Source organism: Carettochelys insculpta, chromosome 1 (assembly GCF_033958435.1).
Source record: "Carettochelys insculpta isolate YL-2023 chromosome 1, ASM3395843v1, whole genome shotgun sequence".
Taxonomy (NCBI): Eukaryota; Metazoa; Chordata; order Testudines; family Carettochelyidae; genus Carettochelys; species Carettochelys insculpta.
This window is the reverse complement of record NC_134137.1, coordinates 437,586-455,067: the sequence shown is the minus strand read 5'-3', so window position 1 is coordinate 455,067 and position 17,482 is coordinate 437,586. Positions and strand designations below refer to the sequence as shown.

The 17,482-nt window shown below is 52.4% G+C and overlaps 1 protein-coding gene across 1 annotated transcript in view; it reads right to left on the bottom strand.

Moving 5' to 3' along the window:
• LOC142020952 (F-box/WD repeat-containing protein 7-like) overlaps nucleotides 1–17,482 on the bottom strand; it is a 49,173-nt gene that overhangs the window by 17,394 nt on the left and 14,297 nt on the right. The gene's annotated exons all lie outside the window — the stretch shown is intronic.

The following is a 17,482-nucleotide window of genomic DNA, read 5'->3' as shown; positions in this document are numbered from 1 at the left end:
ACTCCTGGGTCAGGCCACTGCAGACCAGGCTGCTCCTGTCATGCTGAAGGGGCCATGCCCGCGGCAGGCACTCCCGGGCCGCTCTTACACGCGGGAGGGGCCATGCCCGCGGCAGGCACTCCCGGGCCGCTCTTACACGCGGGAGGGGCCATGCCCGCGGCAGGCACTCCCGGGCCGCTCTTACAAGCGGGAGGGGCCATGCCCGCGGCAGGCACTCCCGGGCCGCTCTTACACGCGGGAGGGGCCATGCCCGCGGCAGGCACTCCCGGGCCGCTCTTACACGCGGGAGGGGCCATGCCCGCGGCAGGCACTCCCGGGCCGCTCTTACACGCGGGAGGGGCCATGCCCGCGGCAGGCACTCCTGGGCCGCTCCTGTCACGCGGGAGGGGCCATGCCCGCGGCAGGCACTCCCGGGCCGCTCTTACACGCGGGAGGGGCCATGCCCGCGGCAGGCACTCCCGGGCCGCTCTTACACGCGGGAGGGGCCATGCCCGCGGCAGGCACTCCCGGGCCGCTCTTACACGCGGGAGGGGCCATGCCCGCGGCAGGCACTCTCGGGCCGCTCTTACACGCGGGAGGGGCCATGCCCGCGGCAGGCACTCCCGGGCCGCTCTTACACGCGGGAGGGGCCATGCCCGCGGCAGGCACTCCCGGGCCGCTCTTACACGCGGGAGGGGCCATGCCCGCGGCAGGCACTCCCGGGCCGCTCTTACACGCGGGAGGGGCCATGCCCGCGGCAGGCACTCCCGGGCCGCTCTTACACGCGGGAGGGGCCATGCCCGCGGCAGGCACTCCCGGGCCGCTCTTACAAGCAGGAAGGGCCATGCCCGCGGCAGGCACTCCCGGGCCGCTCTTACAAGCGGGAGGGGCCATGCCCGCGGCAGGCACTCCCGGGCCGCTCTTACAAGCGGGAGGGGCCATGCCCGCGGCAGGCACTCCCGGGCCGCTCTTACACGCTGGAGGGGCCATGCCCGCGGCAGGCACTCCCGGGCCGCTCTTACACGCGGGAGGGGCCATGCCCGTGGCAGGCACTCCCGGGCCGCTCTTACAAGCGGGAGGGGCCATGCCCGCGGCAGGCACTCCCGGGCCGCTCTTACACGCGGGAGGGGCCATGCCCGCGGCAGGCACTCCCGGGCCGCTCTTACACGCTGGAGGGGCCATGCCCGCGGCAGGCACTCTCGGGCCGCTCTTACAATCAGGAAGGGCCATGCCCGCGGCAGGCACTCCCGGGCCGCTCTTACAAGCAGGAAGGGCCATGCCTTCGGACTCCTGGGCTGCTCCTAACCTGCTGGAGAGTCTGTGCCTGTCACTCTCCTGGGCTGAGCTGCTCTGTCATAACTCCCACCTGTGGCAGCGGTGGAGGCAAGCAGGCTCTAGTTGGGCCAGAGCACCCTGATCTCCAGTGCACCACAACTGAATATTCCAGCCCAGCCAGAGCAGCCCCTGTGCATGGTAGGAGGGCTGATCCAGCCCAGCTGGGCTGAAGCTGCCTCCGTAGTCACCCCACCACAGCCATTTAATTGGTTAGCTGGTTAACTAATTAAACTGGATTTTACGTCCCTAATCCACATCTGAGGAGCTTTGCTGTGAATGTTCAAATGAGCACATAAGTGATGGCTGCTGCCCGAAAAGAAAGAAGTCCGGCACGGACATGCGCATATGACAAACTCTGTCCTGGGATGTACTTTTATACAGCTAGGGCAATGGGGGTCCCTCCACATGGGCCAGGGTATAAAAAGGGCCCTAGAGGCACATCCCTTTTCTTCACTCCTGGCTTCACTCTAGGTAACCACCTCTGAAGGTTCTCTACTGTGAACTGAGGCCCAACAGCATTGATGTTCAACCTAACAGAGAATATATTCCAGAGACAACAGATTATTCCATTTCTGCTACCAACCTGCACTGACAATTTTGCATTTGGTGTACATAATTTGATTCCTTTAACAATTTTAACTCTTAAATTTAACTCTAATTTCTTTCCTTCTTTCATTTTACCAATAAATCTTTCGATTCTGAAGGACTGGCCTAGCATGCTCATGTGGGTGATGTACATTGACCTGGGAATGTGGGTGATCCTTTGAGATTGGAAGAACCTGTTCAGCTTTAAGTATGCAGATGAGCCCCTATAGTGACTCAGTCTAATTCCTGATCTTCCCCCCCACCCCTCCACTCTCTGATTTGCTCACCTTGATTATCTTTTTCTGATTTGTCCTCCTTGCTTCCTGTTTTTGGTTCTCTGTGTCTTAAATATTGAGTCTGTTCTGGTCTGGATATGGTCTGAAGAAGTGGGTCTGTCCCACGAAAGCTCATCTAACACACTATTTTGCTAGTCTTTAAAGTGCTACTTGACTGCTTTTTGTTTTGATAGTGTACAGACTAGCACGGCTTCCTCTCTGTTACTGTTCAGCTTTGGTGAGATTTGTTTTCAGGGAGCGGTACTGGTGAAAGCAAACTGGAGTGTCTGATGGGACTGGTTGTGATGTTCCTGGTTAGCGAGCGTAGCAAACGGAAGTGCTCTGTAACTGGTCTGGTGCCTTTTCAGTTTAGCTGTCTCTAAGCTATTTGCCCTTACTGACCCTCTAAGCACAGCCCCCAGAAACTCCGTATTTCACAGCAGGGCAGTGGGCAAGGGAGGGGCCAGAATCACTGAGAAGGCCTAGAAGCTGGATCCCAGCTACCAAGGGAGGAGCAGGAGGCGGACCCAGGCAGCTTGGACATATGGGGGCATGGACATGAGAACAGGGAACCCCTGAAGGCCACAGCTTCTCAACTGACTAGCGCCCAAGGTAAGGTGTGTCACTCCCAGAGCAGCCCCTGCAGCAGGCCGGGGAGCAGTTCCATTCCAGGCAAGGCTACTCTACAGGGAGAAGGGCCACAACGCCGTCCAAGGCAGCTGTATGGGAAGCCAGGGGTCCCAGCCACAAAAGCCAGGACAAGAACCAAAAGGTGAACAGCAAATACTGGAGGGAGCAGGAGGCTGGCCATGAGACATATTGCAACCACCTGGCTTCTGCAGAGCCCCCTGTGCTCCTTCTCAGGAACCCCACCGGTGGCATGCCTATTTAGGCAGGAAAAAAAATGGATGGTGCTTGGCCCTGCCAAGAGGGCAGGGGACTAGACTCGACCTCCCAAGGCCCCTTCCAGTTCTATGAGATGTGCATCTCCATCTATTATAGAAGGGAGGGGTAGCTCAGTGGTTTGAGCACTGGCCTGCTAAACCCAGGGTTGTGAGCTCAGTCCCTGAAGGGGCCATTTAGGGACCTGGGCAAATAGATTAGGACCCGTACCACCCAGACAGACCGTATGTCACTGAACAGAGACTCCAACAGACCACCCCCAACTGACAGACCCTGTGCCACTGGGAACAGTCTTCCCCCATATCACCCCCAACGGACACTGTATCTCGACGAACAAAGACCCACTCATGCTACACCTGACAGACATTGTACCACTACGAACAGAGACCCCCCCCGACAGACATTGGACCCCTACCAACAGAAACCCCCCACCAATGCCTGATAGACATTGTACCACTATGAGCAGAGACCCTCCCCCGACAGACATCGTATCGCTACCAACAGAGACTCGCGCCACACCTGACAGACATTGTACCACTATGAACAGAGACTCCTGCCACACCTGACAGACACTGTACCACTACGAACAGAGACCGCCCCGACAGACATTATACTGCTACCAACAGAGACTCCCGCCACACCTGACCCACACTGTACCGCTACCAGAGACTCCCGCCACACCTGACATTGTACCGCTACCAATAGAGACCCCCCAACAGACATTGTACTGCTACCAACAGAGACTCCCGCCACACCTGACAGACATTGTACTACTACCAGAGACTCCCGCCACACCTGACATTGTACCACTACGAACAGAGACCACCCCCATGCCTGACAGACACTGTACCACTACAAACAGAGACCACCCCCATGCCTGACAGACATTGTACCGCTACGAACAGAGACCCCCCTGACAGACATTGTACCACTACCAACAGAGACCCCCGACAGACATTGTACCGCTACAAACAGAGACCCCCCCCACACCTGACAGACATTGTACCGCTACCAACAGAGACTCCCGCCGCACCTGACAGACATTGTACTGCTACAGATGCCCCCCCCACCCAACATTGTACTGTTATAAACAGAGACCTTCTTCTACAACAACCAAGAGACCCTGTGCTACACCCAACAGAGATCACACCACTACGAAAAGACAGACTCTCACGCCACACCTGACAGCCATTGTACCACCATGAACAGAAACCTCCTCATGCCACACCCATCAGATACCGTACCACTATGAAAGAGAACCCCTCATGCCACACTTGACAGACATTTGTGACCTGACTGGATTTTTAAGTCAATTATGAAAGCCACTTCCGTAACCATGGTATCTACTGGCACCGAACCTTGTGCCAGGTGGCCCACAAGAGGTGTCTAACGAAAGCTGGTGATGCCCCAGGTCTGTCTGTCTGACTTGTATGTCAGGGCCATGTGTGCATGTGAAGGTAAGGAGATTGGCTCTGTAGCTGTATTAGAAGTCTCTTAGAGCCAAGAGTACACAATGAGAGGTGCGATCTCCTCCCCAGCCCAGGTGATAAGCTGAGCACAGGAACAGATGCCCAGACATCCAATACACATCTCAGGAACGGTGGGGCTTTCCTCCTGGGCTGCAACCAAAGGCAACATGCTACATAACCAAACTGGTCAGATGGTGAGCCAAGACCTATGGGAGGAAAAAGGAATTTTCCCTCTGCACAGAAAAGACTATAAGAGGGGCCCAGGCAGGGACAATCTTGGTTCTTTCAGCCCTCATGAGTTAAGTCTTTCTGGACTGGGGGCCCATCCCCCAAACGGATGCTTGCAAAGACTTTCAAGAATCGGCACATAACATCGCTGGCCTGCAGCAATCCCTGTAATTGATGTACTTCATGTACCACTTTAACAATCCTTCTTTCTTACCAACTTCTTTCTTTGTTAATGAACCTTTAGATTTTAGATCTTAGAAGGACTGGCACTCAGTGTGGTGAAGATCCAAGTATATATTGACCTGGGACTGTGGCTGGATCCTTTGGGGCCCAGAAGAATCTGTGTGGATTTGGTGAAATAGGTTTTAAAATCTTTCACCTGAGTAGGAAGCTACTGCACAGGGCATTTTGAGATAGCTGGGAAATTTAGGGGTTTGCTTGTGTGGCTTCTGACTGGCTAGTGGGGCTGGCAGAAGTACTTTTGTGGCTGGTTTGATTTGCCTTAGTGAGAAAAAATCATAGCCTGGGCTGTAAGTGGCCCAGATTTAAGTGATTTTACCCTGGACTGATTTTCTTAGCTGTGACCAGAAACCCCGACATATTACAGTAGCATAGTCAGCAGGACCCACAGAATCTGGTCAATTAAGCTTGGGATCAGAAGCCCACGCAATTCTAAATTTGAGTTGTGGGTTTTGAGAGTGTATTGGTTAAAGTGCAGTTGCAATGAGTTTGCAACAGTATGAGAGGCTCAAATGAAAAGCCCCGGAAGAGATGCATGGTTAAAGAAAAATCTCCTTTAGAAGAGAAGCTAGAAATGGGAATCTTGATTCTTTGTTGTGGGCGCAGTAATATGCAGAAGCAGTGAAGAAAAAGGCTGCTGAAAGAATGGCCAAGTTGAAAAGGGGCAAACCTAGGAGTGCAGCTCTCACCTGATGCTTTAAACCCTGCAGATGTAACCAAACAGAGAGCAGGATTTGGATTACCAATGAAAACTAGCAGACTTGCATATAAAACTCATGAGAGAGAGAGCACTGAACTGGCTCGATATTGCTATCTGGAAAGCCAAATTGGAAGAAATAGAGTATGTCTGATTTATGAAGAAAACAGATGCTAAATTTGAGCCATGGAATTGTTGATAAAACCATCACAGGAGAAGCAAAAGCAACAGTCCTCTGGATATCCAGTGTGTAACTATTCTGGTATGGGGTGCCATTATAAGGAGCTGGGTGTGCCTAAGAACGAATATATATGTAACTCTTCTGTTTCTATATGGCCTGTAGTTAACAGGAAGGCTCGTGAAGGACATGTGCATGCTTTCTGGCTGGCCAGGGGGTTGGCAGAGATGCTTTGTGGCTGGTTTGATCTGCCTTAATGAAAGTTTCAGAGAGGTAGCCATGTTAGTCTGTATCTTCAAATACAAGAAGTCTTGTGGCATCTTATAGACTAACAGATATTTTGGAGCATAAGCTTTCATGGGCAAATACCCGCTTCATCATATGCATGAGTGTGTGTGTGGAGGGAGGGGAGGGAGTATGGTTTCCAGAAGAGGATTTAAAGAGGGGATCCCAGCAAAGGGGAAGGCCAGAGCTGAAAAGGTCTATCCAGTCAGGGTGGAAATGGCTCATTACTGGCAGTTAGTGTGGAGTAGTGAACATCAAGAGAGGAGAAAACAAGCCAGTTCAGTCAGGGGTGATGTGGTCCATTGTCAGCAGAGAAACTGCTTTTGTAATTGGTCAGCCACTCCCAGTCTCTGTTCAAGCCTTGGTTGATGGAGTCAAATTTGCAAATGAATTGCAGCTCAAAAATTTCCCTTTCCGTTTTATTTTTGAAATTTTTTGTTGTAGGACTGCTACTTTTAAATCTGTTACTGAGTGTCGAGGGAGGCTGATGTGTTCTCCTACAGGTTTTTGTATGCTACCATTCCTGATGTCTAGTAGGCATCCTTCAGTCGGCATAGACTATGGATCGCGCCCTTAAAAGTTTCAATTGAAGACTTCATTTACAGTGTCTATTGTGACTATAAAGACCCACACGAGAGTGACAGTCCTTGCTGCATCTCTTGCAGATGTAGTGGGTGTCTGGCAAGTCCTTATTGCGCTTTCTGTGAGCTCGCTTCTCCTCTGCTAGCTGTCTGATCTTCAACTCGCCCTTCTGAAGGCCCTTGTGTAACCCCTGCCTCCATCTGCCGCGGTTGTCTGCTAGTTCTTCCCAACTGTCCAGCTCAATGTCTACCTCTCTGAGGTCTCTCTTGCAGACGTCTTTGTAACGCAACTGGGGGCGTCCGGGGGGTCTTTTGCCAGAGGCTAGCTCACCATACAGGATGTCTTTTGGAATCCTTTCATCATTCATCCTGTGGACGTGGCCAAGCCAGTGGAGTCGACGCTGCCTGAGGAGGGTGTGCATGGTTAGGATTCCAGCTTGCTTGAGGACGGCTGTGTTGGTAACTCTGTCCTTCCATGATATTCCAAGGATGCACCTGAGGCAGTGTAAATGGAAGATGTTCAGCCTCTTTTCCTGGCGGGCATACAGGGTCCAAGTCTCGCTGCCATAAAGGAGGGTGCTGCGGATGCAGGCTCTGTAGACTTGCATTTTGGTGTGGGTGTACAGCTTGTTGTTATTCCACACTCTCTTGCTCAGTCTGGACAGAGTTGTGGCCGCTTTTCCGATCCTCCCATTTAGCTCAGTGTCCAACGACAGGGTGTCAGTGATGGTGGACCCGAGGTAAACGAACTCGTGGACAACCTCTAACGTATAGTTGTCAATGCTGATTGATGGGGATTCAGCAACATCCTGACAGAGTACATTCGTCTTCTTTAGGCTGATGCTGAGCCCAAAGTCCTTGCACGCTTTGGAGAACCGATCCAGCAATTTTTGAAGCTGGTCTTCTGTGTGAGACACTACAGCAGCAGCGTCTGCGAACAGCATGTCTCTGACGAGGACTTCTCGCACCTTAGTCTTAGCTTTCAGCCTTGCAAGGTTAAACAGTTTCCCATCAGATCTTGTGTGCAGCAAGATGCCCTCTGTTGAAGATCCAAAGGCATGCTCCAGGAGGAGTGCGAAGAAGATCCCGAACAATGTCGGAGCAAGCACGCATCCTTGTTTGACGCCGCTCCTGATTCTGAAAGCATCCGATAAAGCGCTGTCATATTGGATGGTTCCTCTCATGTCTTCGTGGAATGACTGGATCATCTTGAGTAACCGTGGAGGACAGCCTATCTTGTGGAGCAGCTTGAACAGACCATCCCTGCTGACCAAGTCAAAGGCCTTGGTCAGGTCGATGAAGGCTATGTAGAGTGGCTGTCTCTGCTCCCTGCACTTCTCCTGCAGCTGCCTTAGAGAGAAGACCATGTCAACGGTAGACCTCTCTGCGCGGAATCCGCACTGCGATTCGGGGTACACCCTCTCACCAATCTTCTGGAGTCTGCCAAGGATGACGCGAGCGAACAGTTTACCAGTGACGCTTAGGAGGGAGATTCCACGGTAGTTGTTGCAGTCGCTTCTGTCTCCTTTGTTCTTATACAACGTTACAATGTTAGCGTCACGCATATCCTGTGGAACCTCACCCTCTTTCCAGCACAGGCACAGCAGCTCATGCAGGGGTTCCAGGAGTGTGTCCGCGGCACATTTGATTACCTCTGGTGGTATACCATCCTGGCCAGGGGCCTTTCCTGCTGCAATGCTGTCGATGGCTGCCTTCAGTTCATCCACAGTCGGTTCTTGATCCAGTTCGTCCATTACTGGTAGGAGCTCGACGGCATCGAGGGCTGCATCAACCACAACATTCTCGTGTGAGTACAGCTCGGAGTAGTGCTCAACCCAGCGCTTCATCTGTTTGGCTTTGTCAGCGATGACTTCACCAGATTTGGATTTCAGAGGTGCCATCTTGTTCTGGGTGGGTCCTAATGCCTTCTTCCCGATGTCTGATTTATGCCTATTTATCCTTCTACATAGAGGCTGTGTCTACACTAGCCAAAAACTTCAAAATGGCCATGCAAATGGCCATTTCGAAGTTTACTAATGAAGCGCTGAAATACACATTCAGCGCTTCTTTAGCATGCGGGCAGCCACAGCGCTTGAAAATTGACACAGCTCGCCGCTGCACGGCTTGTCCCGATGGGGCTCCTTTTCGAAGGACCCCGCCTACTTTGAAGTCCCCTTATTCCCATCTGCTCATAGGACTAAGGGGACTTCGAAGTAGGCGGGGTCCTTTCGAAAAGGAGCCCCGTTGGGACGAGCCGCATCAATTTCAAAGCGTCGCAGCTGCCCGCGTGCTAATGAAGCGCTGAATATGTATTTCAGTGCTTCATTAGTAAACTCTGAAATGGCCATTTGCATGGCCATTTCGAAGTTTTTGGCTACTGTAGACATAGCCAGAGACTGTCCAGTTTGGCCAATGTAAATTGCAGTGGGGCATATGCTGGCATACAATGGCATATGCTATATGAGTAGATGTGCAGGTAAAGGAGCCCCTGATGGTGTGGTTGAAGCTAGGTCCTGTGACGATATCACTGGTGTAGATATGTGAGCAGTGCTGGCAGCAAGGCTTGTTGCAGGGATTAGTTCCAGGTTTCGAGTTACTGTGTTGTGGTAACAGAGAGGAAGCCGTGCTAGTCTATACACTATCAAAACAAAAAGCAGTCAAGTAGCACTTTAAAGACTAGCAAAATAGTTTATTAGGTGAGCTTTCGTGGGACAGACCAACTTCTTCAGACCATAGCCAGACCAGAACAGACTCAATATTTAAGACACAGAGAACCAAAAACAGGAAGCAAGGAGGACAAATCAGAAAAAGATAATCAAGGTGAGCAAATCAGAGAGTGGAGGGGTGGGGGGGAAGATCAAGAATTAGATTGAGTCAAGTATGCAGACAAGCCCCTATAGTGACTCAAAGTTTCCATCACGATTTAAACCATGTGTTAATGTTCCAAATTTGAATATAAATGTCAGTTCGTCCACTTCTCTTTCTAAAACGGAGCGATAATGTCTCTTCATTAACACAGATACCTTGAGGTCATTGACAGAATGCCCCATTCCATTCAAATGTTGACTAACTGGTTTGTGGATCTGGAGTGTTTTGATGTCTGTTTTGTGCCCGTTGACCCTTTGTCTAAGGGAGTTAGAAGTCTGTCCAATATACAAAGCATCTGGGCATTGTTGGCATATATGATGTTAGCAGAGGAGCATGAGAAAGTGCCCGTGATTCTGTGAGTAACCTGGTTAGGTCCAGTGATGGTATTTCCAGAGAAGATATGTGGACAAACCTGGCAGCGGGCTTTGTTGCAGGGAAAGGTTCCAGGACAGTGTTCCTGGGGTATAGACTGTGGCTGTTAGTGAGGATCCTCATGAGGTTGGGAGGTTGTCTGTAGGAGAGAACAGGCCTGTCACCCAGGGCCTGCTGGAGTGTGGCATCCTGATTAAGAATAGGTTGTAGTTCTTTAATAATGCGTTGCAGTGGTCTGAGTTGGGGGCTGTCGCTGCTGGTGAGGATTTGTTTAAGGCTGGCAGGCTGTCTGTAGGCAAGGACAGGCCTGCCTCCCAGGATATGAAAGAGTGAAGGGTCGTTGTCCAGGATGGGTTACAGATCACCGATGATGCGTTGAAGAGGCCTTAGCTGGGGGCTGTACGTGATGGCCAGTGGTGTTCTCTTGTTTTCCCTGCGAGGCCTGTCTTGTAGCAGGTGGCTTCTGGGTACCTGTCTGGATCTGTCAGTCTGTTTCTTCACTTACTCAGGTGGGTATGGTAGTTTGAGTAAAGCCTGGTAAAGACAGGTCTTGCAGATGGCTTGTCTCCGAGAGACTGGAGCAAATGCGGTTGTACCCGAGTGCCTGGCTGAATACAATGGATCGTGTAGTGTGCCCTGGTTAGAAGCTGGAGGCGTGTAGATAGGCGTAGTGGTCCGTGGGTTTTTGGTAGTGCGTGGTATTTACGTGACCATCACTTATTTGCACAGTAGAACACAGACCCCCTCACACCACACCCAACAGACCCTGTAGGGCGACGAACACAGACCCCCCTCACGCCACACCCAACAGACCCTGTAGGGCAACGAACACAGACCCCCCTCACGTCACACCCAACAGACCCTGTAGGGCAACGAACACAGACTCCCCTCACGCCACACCCAACAGACGCTGTAGGGCAACGAACACAGACTCCCCGCACAGCACACCCAACAGACCCTGTAGGGCTACGAACACAGACTCCCCTCACGCCACACCCAACAGACCCTGTAGGGCAACGAACACAGACTCCCCTCACGCCACACCCAACAGACGCTGTAGGGCAACGAACACAGACTCCCCTCACGCCACACTCAACAGACCCTGTAGGGCAACGAACACAGACTCCCCTCACGCCACACCCAACAGACGCTGTAGGGCAACGAACACAGACTCCCCTCACGCCACACTCAACAGACCCTGTAGGGCAACGAACACAGACTCCCCTCACGCCACACTCAACAGACCCTGTAGGGCAACGAACACAGACTCCCCTCACGCCACACCCAACAGACGCTGTAGGGCAACGAACACAGACTCCCCTCACGCCACACTCAACAGACCCTGTAGGGCAACGAACACAGACTCCCCTCACAGCACACCCAACAGACCCTGTAGGGCAACGAACACAGACCCCCCCTCACGCCACACCCAACAGACCCTGTAGGGCAACGAACACAGACTCCCCTCACAGCACACCCAACAGACCCTGTAGGGCAACGAACACAGACTCCCCTCACAGCACACCCAACAGACGCTGTAGGGCAACAAACACAGACTCCCCTCACGCCACACCCAACAGACCCTGTAGGGCAACGAACACAGACTCCCCTCACGCCACACCCAACAGACGCTGTAGGGCAACGAACACAGACTCCCCTCACGCCACACCCAACAGACCCTGTAGGGCTACGAACACAGACTCCCCTCACGCCACACCCAACAGACCCTGTAGGGCAACGAACACAGACTCCCCTCAAGCCACACCCAACAGACCCTGTAGGGCAACAAACACAGACTCCCCTCACGCCACACCCAACAGACCCTGTAGGGCAACGAACACAGACTCCCCTCACGCCACACCCAACAGACGCTGTAGGGCAACGAACACAGACTCCCCTCACGCCACACTCAACAGACCCTGTAGGGCAACGAACACAGACTCCCCTCACAGCACACCCAACAGACCCTGTAGGGCAACGAACACAGACTCCCCCTCACACCACACCCAACAGACCCTGTAGGGCAACGAACACAGACTCCCCCTCACGCCACACCCAACAGACCCTGTAGGGCAACGAACACAGACTCCCCTCACGCCACACCCAACAGACCCTGTAGAGCAACGAACACAGACTCCCCTCACGCCACACCCAACAGACCCTGTAGGGCAACAAACACAGACTCCCCTCACGCCACACCCAACAGACGCTGTAGGGCTACGAACACAGACTCCCCTCACAGCACACCCAACAGACCCTGTAGGGCTACGAACACAGACTCCCCTCACAGCACACCCAACAGACCCTGTAGGGTTACGAACAGACCCCCTCACACCACATCCAATAGACCTGTACCGTTATGAACACAGACTGCTCTCACAGCACACCCAACAGACCCTGTAGGGCAACAAACACAGACCCCTTCAAATCACACCCAACAGACCCTGTACCGCAACAGACACAGACCCCCTCACGCCACATCCAAGAGACCCTGTACCACAACAGACACAGACCCCCTCATGCCACATCCAAGAGACCCTGTACCATGACGGACACAGACTCCCCTCACAGCACACCCAACAGACCCTGTAGGGCAACAAACACAGACTCCCCTCATGCCACACCCAACAGACGCTGTAGGGTTACGAACAGACCCCCTCACACCACATCCAACAGACGCTGTAGGGTTACGAACAGACCCCCTCACACCACATCCAATAGACCCTGTAGGGTTATGAACAGACCCCCTCACACCACATCCAATAGACCTGTACCGTTATGAACACAGACTGCTCTCACAGCACACCCAACAGACCCTGTACCGCAACAGACACAGACCCCCTCACGCCACATCCAAGAGACCCTGTACCACAACAGACACAGACCCCCTCATGCCACATCCAAGAGACCCTGTACCGTGACGGACACAGACCCCCCTCACGCCACACCCAACAGACCCTGTACCGCTACGAACACAGACCCCCTCACAGCACCCCCAACGGACCCTGTACTGCTACAAACAGACCCCCCCCTTGTGCCACACCCAACAGACCCTGTACCGCGACGGACACAGACCCCCCCTCACGCCACACCCAACAGACCGTGTACCGTGACGGACACAGACCCCCCCTCACGCCACACCCAACAGACCCTGTACCGCGACGGACACAGACCCCTCTCATTACACTCCTGAAACACACTGTACCACTATGAACACAGACCCCTGCTTTGTGATGTAGTGAGGGATGTGAGTGAGCAGCTCCCACAGGCGGGGGATGTAATCTAAGCTGTTGGTTAAAACCTCTGTCCCAGGGACTTCGCAATGGGGAGGAGCCCAGCTGGGTGTGAATTAGAGATGGGCAGCTAGTGTGTGAGGAGCTGGAAGGCAGTTAGCCTCGACTGGAGGAGAGGAACAAGGAGGGGGGAACCAAGACCCTGGATTTGGTAACTCGCCTCGGACCTCCCCTCTCCAGCATGGATTGGAAGGATAGTCTCTGGCTGTTGTACTGACACCTCTGTTTAGCGCTGTGTCTCTGTCCCCAAATAAACTGCCTGTTCTACCTGCTGAGTGAGAGTCACTTCCAGTTATGGATGGGTGCAGAGCCTGGGGACCCTTGATCCCCCTCACAGCACCCAGAACATTGTACTGCTACAAACAGAGATCCCCTCACGTGGCACCTGACAGACTCTATGCTGCGACGAACAGACCCCTCCTCATTACACACCTGACAAAAACTGCACCACTCTGAGCAGAGACAGACCATGCCACACCCAACAGACACTGAACCCCTATGAACAGAGACCCCTCATGCCACACCCGACAGACAATACCTCTATGAACAGAGACCCCTCATGCCACACCCGACAGACACTGTACCCCTATGAACAGAGACCCCCCATGCCACACCCGACAGACACTGTACCCTATGAACAGAGACCCCCCATGCCACACCCGACAGACACTGAACCCCTATGAACAGAGACCCCCATGCCACACCCGACAGACACTGTACCCTATGAACAGAGACCCCCCCATGCCACACCCGACAGACACTGAACCCCTATGAACAGAGACCCCCATGCCACACCCAACACACTGAACCACTATGAACAAAGACCCCTCATGCCACACCCGACAGACACTGTACCCCTATGAACAGAGACCCCCCCATGCCACACCCGACAGACATTGCACCTTTATGAACAGAGACCCCCCATGCCACACCCGACAGTCACTGTACCCCCTATGAACAGAGACCCCCCATGCCACACCCGACAGACACTGTACCCTATGAACAGAGACCCCCCCATGCCACACCCGACAGACACTGAACCCCTATGAACAGAGACCCCCATGCCACACCCGACAGACACTGTACCCTATGAACAGAGACCCCCCCATGCCACACCCGACAGACACTGAACCCCTATGAACAGAGACCCCCATGCCACACCCAACACACTGAACCACTATGAACAAAGACCCCTCATGCCACACCCGACAGACACTGTACCCCTATGAACAGAGACCCCCCATGCCACACCCGACAGACATTGCACCTTTATGAACAGAGACCCCCCATGCCACACCCGACAGTCACTGTACCCCCTATGAACAGAGACCTCCCATGCCACACCCGACAGACACTGTACCCCTATGAACAGAGACCCCCCATGCCACACCTGACAGACACTGTACCCATAAGAACATAAGAACGGCCATACTGGGTCAGACCAAAGGTACATCCAGCCCAGCATCCCATCTGCCGACGGTGGCCAATGCCAGGTGCCCCAGAGAAGGAGAACAGAAGACAATGATCAAGTGATTTATCTCCTGCCATCCATCTCCTGCCCTTGTTATGAAGGCTAGGGCACCATACTTTATCCCTGGCTAATAGCCATTTATGGACCTAACCTGCAAAAATTTATCAAGCTCTTTTTTAAACCCTAATAGAGTCCTGGCCTTCACAGCCTCCTCGGGCAAGGAGTTCCACAGGTTGACTGTGCGCTGTGTGAAGAAAAATTTCCTTTTATTAGTTTTGAACCTACTACCCATCAATTTCATTTGGTGTCCCCTAGTTCTTGTATTATGGGAAAAGGTAAATAATTTTTCTATATTCACTTTCTCCACACCATTCATGATTTTATATACCTCTATCATATCCCCCTCAATCGCCTCTTTTCCAAACTGAAAAGTCCCAGTCTCTCTAGCCTCTCCCCATATGGGACCCTTTCCAAGCCCCTAATCATCTTAGTCGCCCTTTTCTGAACCTTTTCTAATGCCAATATATCTTTTTTGAGGTGAGGAGACCACATCTGCATGCAGTACTCAAGATGTGGGCGTACCATAGTTTTATATAGGGGAAGTATGATATCTTTTGTCTTATCATCGATCCCTTTTTTAATAATTCCTAACATCCTATTTGCTTTACTAACTGCCGCTGCACACTGCATGGATGTCTTCAGAGAACTATCCACTATAACTCCAAGATCCCTTTCCTGATCTGTCGTACCTAAATTTGACCCCATCATGTAGTACGTGTAATTTGGGTTATTTTTTCCAACATGCATTACCTTACACTTACCCACATTAAATTTAATTTGCCATTTTGCTGCCCAATCACTCAGTTTGCTGAGATCTTTTTGTAGTTCTTCACAATCCCTTTTGCTTTTGACTGTCCTGAACAACTTGGTGTCATCTGCAAACTTTGCCACCTCACTGCTTACCTCATTTTCTAGATCATTGATGAACAAGTTGAACAGGATCGGTCCCAGGACTGACCCCTGGGGAACACCACTAGTTACCCTCCTCCATTGTGAAAATTTACCATTTATTCCCACCCTTTGTTTTCTGTCTTTTAACCAATTCCCGATCCATGAAAGGATCTTTCCTCCTATCCCATGACCACCTAATTTACATAAAAGCCTTTGGTGTGGGACCGTGTCAAAGGCTTTCTGGAAATCTAGGTATATTATGTCCACTGGGTGCCCCTTGTCCGCATGTTTATTAACCCCTTCAAAGAATTCTAACAGATTAGTTAGACACGACTTCCCTCTGCAGAAACCATGCTGACTTTTGCCCAACAATTCGTGCTCTTCTACGTGCCTTGCAATTTTATTCTTTACTAGTGTTTCTACTAATTTGCCTGGTACTGATGTTAAACTTATCAGTCTATAATTGCCAGGGTCTCCTCTAGAGCCTTTTTTAAATATTGGCGTTATATTGGCCGTCTTCCAGTCATTTGAAGAGACCCTATGAAGAGACCCCTCCATGCCACACCCGACAGTCACTGTACCCCTATGAACAGAGACCCCCCATGCCGCACCCGACAGACACTGTACCCCATGAACAGAGACCCCCATGCCACACCCGACATACACTGTATCCCTATGAACAGAGATCCCCCATGCCACACCCAACACACTGAACCACTATGAACAGAGACCCCTCATGCCACACCCGACAGACATTGAACCACTCTGAACAGAGACCCCTCATGCCACACCCGACAGACACTGTATCTCTATGAACAGAGACCCCCATGCCACATCCGAGAGACACTGAACCCCTATGAACAGAGATCCCATCATGCCACAGCCGATAGACACTGTACCCCTATGAACAGAGACCCCTCATGCCACCCGAGAGACACTGTACCCCTGTGAACAGAGACCCCTCATGCCACACCCAACAGACCCTGTGCCATGCCTGACAGTGTTCCACTACAGAGTCCCTCTCCTACATCACAAATATTTGCTTTATTTTTTTCAATCCATGGGCAAAATAAATTTTTTTCTGTGCACTGACACATGTGCAGCTGTGAACCACCAGCAGAAACACAGCCTGCCATCTGTGAGCCCACTGGTAATCAGCTGAATGGCACGTGAACCTATTGTGGGCAGATGCTCAGGCACTTGTCTCACAGGGAACACCGCATTTGACCCCTTACGAACGAACACTGTACCATTTCAGAGAGACTTCCCCGCCTTGTCACACCCGAGGCAGACCCTCTGCCACTACAAATAGAGGACCACCTCCCAGACAGACTAGCACTCTATCATTCCCCCTTATACTGAACAACTCTGTACAACCCCCAGCAGAGCAACTCACCCAACAAGCAGACCCACCCTCCAACAAAGCACATACCACCCCTCTTACTAGACAGAGCTACCTTACAGGCTTTGTTGGAGGGATACAGTATCGCTATTGGACAGACCCTCTATCACCCCATCTCTCATCAGACAGACAGACGAACCCCATCCCCCACTCTACAGCTGGCCTCGCCCTGCCCTGAAGGGCTCCTTGTTTCACTCCGACACATGAGGATATCCAGCCTCAATCTCCACTTGAGTTGGGTGTTGTCCCAGTTCCCCTTTAGCCCCCTCATGTGGGGAAGGATGGGTCTGTGCCCTGGAGATCAGGATGCCCCTTTGCCTCAGGTAGGGCTCCCTTGTTCTTGGGGATGGAGGACCATCGACTAGTGCCC